General features: G+C 43.9%; 1 long non-coding RNA gene across 1 annotated transcript in view; it reads left to right on the plus strand.

The window, feature by feature from the left end:
* Positions 1 to 6260, plus strand: part of LOC133228493 (uncharacterized) — a 52469-nt gene extending 46209 nt beyond the window's left edge. Inside the window, exons 2-4 of the long non-coding RNA XR_009730223.1 lie at positions 406 to 526; positions 4268 to 4406; positions 4845 to 6260. This is a non-coding gene — a long non-coding RNA (uncharacterized LOC133228493). The remainder of the gene's footprint in view (positions 1 to 405; positions 527 to 4267; positions 4407 to 4844) is intronic.
* Positions 6261 to 6499: the final 239 nt, after the last annotated feature.

Here is a 6499-nt window from a genome sequence, read left to right on the forward strand (position 1 = left end):
TATACTAGGAAAAAAGGTGTAATGTGTAAGGCTCCACAAGAAATACATTAGGATTTACTGATTGAAGATCTAGCTGGAAGATGAACTTACCTGGTAAATCTTTCATCCATGAGATTTATTTTACTGAAGTATAATTGCTTTACAATGTTGTGCTAGTTAACGTAGTCTCGCCCTGAAAGCGTTCACTAACACTCGAGCTGGTTGGGTGCACTCCCTGTGTGTTAGAATTGCCTGTTTACTTGTCTGTCTCCCTCCAGGCTTTGTCAGAGTGCAGGGCCTCCTGCCTTGTTCATTGTTGAACCTTACTGCTTAATCCACACTGTGTCTAATTCATTCTGAGTGTCTGATCCATACTGATTATTGAATAAATAAGTGTTCTAATTAGGATGTTTTTGCTCACAAAAGCAAGAAATTCTTGTACTCCAGCTGGGTGTCCCACAATTCAACTCCAAGTTTATCTACCTGAAGCGCGTGAGATCTCACGTCCTCCTGGTCTTCCCTCCAGCACACACATCAGATGCCGAGCGTAAGTCCAGGTTGCCCCTGTCCTTCTGACCATCCATCTGCAGATCTGAGGTTCCAGATGATCTCAGGGAGAGAGAAATGAGCAGTGGCTTGAAGCTGAATCTAGTTCCTTGCCCAGGAATTGAACTTGGGTAGCCTGGATGAAAACCAGGAATCCTAGCGAGTCGTCCACTAGGGGCCAGAGGCAAAGTTGCCCTGGTTCTTGCCCCATCTGAAAAATGAATTTCTCAAAGAGGCAAAAGCTTATTTTGTACAAAGTTGATTATTAAAGGCACAGCATTATATGTGGGAGAGCACACAGAGAAATAATTTATTTAAGACAGAATCAAAGCAGAAATACACACCGGGAGAAATAAGGTGTGAGAGTACCCCTCTAATGAGGAGACACACACCAGAGAATTGTTTCAGGTAACCTGTATACATCCATTCTTCCAGGTCTTTGCTTACCTTTGGCCAATTATCTAATTTCTTTTCCACACCTGACCTGCCCCATGTCCCCCCTGGACATGCATGCACATCTTTCTGCCAAGATACAGATTTCAGCACAGAGAACTGCAGGGAGGGGGATGCCATCCATTATGGGATGGTGCCCTCTCCATTTTTGACCCACAAGGACCCATTCTGTGCATGTGTAGTTGGGGAGGTCTCCTTGACCTCAAGAGTGAGAATATGACAGAGCCAAGATGGTGGAGGAGTAGGACGGGGAGAACACTTTCTCCCCCACAAATTCATCAAAAGAGCATTTAAACATCGAGTAAACTCCACAAAACAACTTCTGAATGCCGGCAGAGGACATCAGGCACCCAGAAAAGCAATCCAACTCTTCGAAAGGAGGTAGGAAAAAATATAAAAGACAAAAAAAGAGACAAAAGAGGGAGGGACGGAGTTCCGTCCCAGAAAAAAAAAAAAAAAAAGAGTGAGAATATGTGGTTTATCTTTTACCCAAGCAGGATGCAGCTCCTCTGGGCTCCTTCCTTTAGCTTTATCTTGGAGTATCTGTCCACAGGAAACAGATTCCAGCTGCTCAGCCTGAGGCCCATCTATTACCTGCCTCATAGGACCTCTTCCTTGGGTTTGATTAGATTCCAAAAGCACTCACATAATCCAGAGACATATCTTATCTACCATATCACCAGTTTATTATGAAAGGATATAACTCAGGAACAGCCTATGGAGAGGTGCACAGCACAACATGTGGGGGAAGGGCGTGGAGCGTCCCTGCCATCTGAGTGCACCACCCTCCCCACACCGCCCGTGGTCATGAATCAGAAAGCTCGCAGAACCCACGTTTAGGGGTTCTTATGGAGGCAACATTCTATAACCATGATCGATTAAATTATTGGCCATTGGCAATTGATTCAACTCCAGTCCTCTCCCCCCGCCACCAGAGGTCAGAGTGAGATTGAAAGTTCTGACCATCTAGTTACCCTGTTGGGTGCCCTGGCACCCAGCCTCCATCGTTAGGTTACCAGAGCACTTTGGAAAAGCTGCTTCATTACCTGACAAAACACATCTTAACACATTACATAACATAACAAAAGACATCTTAACTGTTCTTAACACTTAGGAAATGGTTTTAGGAACTCTTTCAGAAATGGGAACAAAGACCAAATTTTATATTTTTATATATATATATATATATTCTTTTTTATAAATTATAATATCACAGCAAATATTTCTTCAATAAATGAATGCATAAATAAGTGCACTGATTTGGGATTGTCAAAACCTAACATAGGCTTCCCTGGTGGTTTGGGGTAAAGAATCTGCCTGCAAGGCAGGAGACAAAAGTTTGATCTCTGGGTCAGGAAGGTCTCCTGGAGAAAGAAATGGCAATCCACTCCCGTATTCTTGTCTAGGAAATCCCATGAACACAGATCGTTTGTTGTTGGGGAAACTAGAAAGGCCCATGCTCCTGGAAAAGTTGTGGGCCCCTGGACAGGAGTGAGAAAGAACAGCCAAGAGGTAGTATTCCTTGAGGCACAACTTCTCTCCCACCTCCCCTACCCTACAGGCTTTCTCCTTCTTGACAGTGTAATGAAGGGCTGGTTTGGGGCAGGGGTCCCCTGATGACACACAGATCTATACATGCACATACCAAAGAGAAAACGCATAGAATCATAGTAAGACTATTTGTTTTCACATCCTTGCAGTATAAAAAGTAATCTAAAGTTGACAGTTTCTAGGCATAGTTTTCCCTCAATAAGCCTTCCATATTTTTCCTGGATGTGAAAGACTGTTTTCACAGCCAGAAAAGAGCACTTGAGAAATTCTTCAGGACTGAGTGACACTACAGGCCATCTTCCTTGATTCACAAGGAGTGAAAAAGTCATACTGTGTTTCTACCTAATTAAAATCAGCAAGAGAGCCTTCCAAATCAAAGCCATCCTATGCCAACTATTTGGCCAGAGAACTCAGACATTTGATAGCTCCAGTCTCAGCTGTTTACATTCCAAATATGATAACACTTCTGCTTGTGCTGTAGAGTCTGCTCAGGACTCTAGACTGAATGCCTCTCACCTCTCTGCGCCAACCTTGGTGTTCGTGCTGAGATCTGCAGTGGAACACTGATAGCACAAATTACAGGGCTCTGACTCACTGTTCACTTGGAGATTACGATAAAAAGAGAGCATTTATGCTAAATTTATGTTCCCCGAGAACCTGGTCTATCACTAAGAGCTTTAGGGTCTTACCCTTATAGTAACATATCGAGATTGGTTGACTTACTGATATAAATTTGAAAATCAAACTAGTCCTACCGTTACTTCTGGCTCTCCCTTCTAAGGTTGCTGTACAGATGTCCTGTCCCACCTCTAAGACAACTGAGGTAAAAGCCCCACTTCCCTGGCATGGTCACCGGCAGGATGGTGATTTCTTCGGTTCTTGTCCTCCAGAAGGAAAGAATTCAGTCAAGAAGCATAGAGAAGTTTCAGGCAGCAAGATTTTTATTAAGCAGAGTGAAAGTACACTCCTGGAAAAAGATGAGAGTAAGCTTCCTGGAAACCAGAAGCAGCCCTGCAATGTGGTAGGGTTGGGTTTTTTAGAATGGTTGTCCCTCCCTGTGTCCTGTGTCATCTGAATGACAAGTTGATTGACTGCTTTATAACTTCTTTCCTAGAATTCAGGTGCTTCTCAAGGCCCCAGCAGAGCCCGGCAAAGAGAAAGCCCAGGCCACATCCCACTGCCACCTCCAGCCCTCCCAGCACTCCACTTAAAAGCAAATCTGAGTCTGTTTCAAGAATCTCAAAATAAATGTTTTCAACCCACCAGAGCCTGTTAACAAATATGAAATTGTTATATATTTTGCCTCACTTAAAGTGTACCTGATACAACCTGTGATGATCAGGATTTATACAAAAAATACATTAAAAGATGAGTATTAATTTATGAATATTAATGTATCTACTCTAAAAGATTCAAGCAATTCCCCTGCAGAGCAAGTTTCCTTAGTGGCCTTAAACATACAATTCAAACTCCAAACCCACCCCTGACCTCCACCATACACACTTCATCTTGTTTCATTTTAAGTGAAGGTTTTTATTTTTCCAGGAACCCATTTATTGTGTGTTTACAACATATGCTTATCTGGGAGCTTATCAGCAGAGCTCTCCCCAACAACTAAAAATATGTAGGACTAATCTGAAGTTGAGTACAAGTGGTTCTATAAACACTGGGGTCCCCCTTACCCCTCCTTCTTGGCTCTCTGTGAGTAACTGAGTTCTCGTCTCCCTCGGGCTCCCAGCGAGAACACAAGCCTGCTGCTGACAAGAAGAAATGCTGCTCATTGACAGACTGGGGCTGGAAGGCGGGACCCGAGTCACAGCTTCAGCCCGCGGAGGAGGATCGGCTCCGGAGGCGCATCAGCAGACAGTCACCTGATGGTAAACAGTTTGACTTTAAAGTAGTTTTATGGCCGCAGTAAGTGATTTCCACTCTGTCTCACAGGTGTATGTGCACATTTTTTTCTTTTTTGTGGAGGAAACTATAATATCCTACTCTTAGCACCACAGAATCCCTCTCCCAGAGAGCATATTAAATGACTTTTCAGTTTCCAAGGCTTCATTAAGAGCTATGTAAAAACAGTTACATATTTTACACAGGCTGTCGCTAAGCATGTGGACTCCCCTAAAGACACTTCCAGCCAAAAACCCATTCAATTTTTATGAAAGGAGTTCAAAAGAACTTCCTTTTCCCTCTTCCTCCCCACCCTACACCTCATCTGTGCATGCATGGGTGCATGCTAAGTTGCTTCAGTCTTGTCTGACTCTTTGCTACCCATGGACTGTAGCCCACCAGGTTCCTCTGTCCAAATTCTTCAGGTGAGAATACGGGAGTGGGTTGCCATGCCTTCATCCAGGTGATCTTCCCGACCCAGGGAGGGAACCCGTGTCTCTAATGTCTCCTACACTGGCAAGTGAATTCTTTACCACTAGTACCATCTGGGAAAACCCACATCTGATCTAAGGCCATCAAATCATAGCCAGCATGCTGGGAGTATGATCATCAGTGTTGGTCACTTAGTCATTTCTGAGTCTTTATGACTCCACGGACTGTAGCCCACCAGGCTCCTCTGTCCATGGAATTTCCCAGGCAAAAATGCTGGAGTGGGTTGCCATTTCCTTCTCCAGAGGATCTTCCTGACCCAGGGATCGAACCTGGGTGGCCTGCATTGTAGGCAGATTATTTATTGTCTGAGCAACCAGGGAAGCCCTGTTAGGAGTATAGTGACCCCTAAAATAACATTGTGTCATCCCTACCAAATTCCCAGATCAGTAGTCCAGGATCTGGTTCATTTGGAAGTTTCAAAACCTGCATAAGAAGCTACACTTCTACCTCTGAGGACCATCTGTTGCCTTGGCCAGATGAATCCTGTGAAAAGAGAGAGTTTCCTTTGCTTCTTGACAAAGTAACAGAGAGTCCAGCACAGTTCCACGGGCCCAGGATCCGGCACTCTGTGTGTCTCAGTCAGCTCAGTCTGCTGTCACAGAATACCACAAACAACCAGATATTTATTTCTCACAGTCCTGGAGGGTGAGATGTCTGAGGTCAGGGCACCAGCAGATCTCGTGGATGGGGAGGGCCTGTTTCCTAGCTTGTAGATGGCACCTTCTCACTGTGTCTTCATTTAGTGAGAGCTCTGGTCCCCTCATTCTCTTATAAACACACCAATCCTTATCAGGGCTCCACCCCCAAGATGTAATTATATCACAAAGGCCCTGCTCCCTAATGCATCATCCCAGTGGGGGTTAGGGTTTCCACATATGAATTTGCGGGGGCACACAAATGTGCAGTCCAGAACAGTGTATTACTCCCACTAACTATCTTTAATGAACTGTGTTACTTCCCAGAAAATTTACCTCTTCACTCTCACAGGGCAGGATGCAAATCAAGCCTTGTTGTAGTATTTTATTTCTAGCTTTGCACAATGCTTGTACAACAGGTATTCAATAAATACTTCTTGAATGAATGAATAAATCTTAAACAATGCAGGCATGGTGACAGAGACTTTCTCAGCTGATGGCGCTTAAAGCACTCGGCCCCTAGCGAGGCTCCATCCACCCTGTCATCAGGCAGATGCTGTGGCCCTGCCCTTCTCCTCCCTTCCCCAGATACTAATTTCTCTACACAGCTGCTCTCACTCTTGGGAGGAAGAAAAGCAGAAGGAGAGAAGGGCAGATTCAAGAGGTTTCTCTTCTCCAAACACCCACAACAATTTTTCTTAATGACAGCTTTAAATATGTAGATGCTATCATTGCTTCCTTAAAAGATGGTGGACTGAATTGCTTTGCAGCCTGTGCTTGTTAGGGAGAATTTATTGAAAAGGAAAAGAACCATCTGTCCAAATTTCTCTGAATGTTTTTCAAATACACATGAATCTAAAAAGTTAGATTAACTTTTAGATTAACCCTAGATTCTTCCCAAATACTAAGAAAGCAAATACATTTTTATTAATTGAATGCTTCATGTTGCTAGC

The sequence above is a fragment of the Bos javanicus genome, chromosome 17, assembly GCF_032452875.1.
Source record: "Bos javanicus breed banteng chromosome 17, ARS-OSU_banteng_1.0, whole genome shotgun sequence".
NCBI classification, from domain to species: domain Eukaryota; kingdom Metazoa; phylum Chordata; class Mammalia; order Artiodactyla; family Bovidae; genus Bos; species Bos javanicus.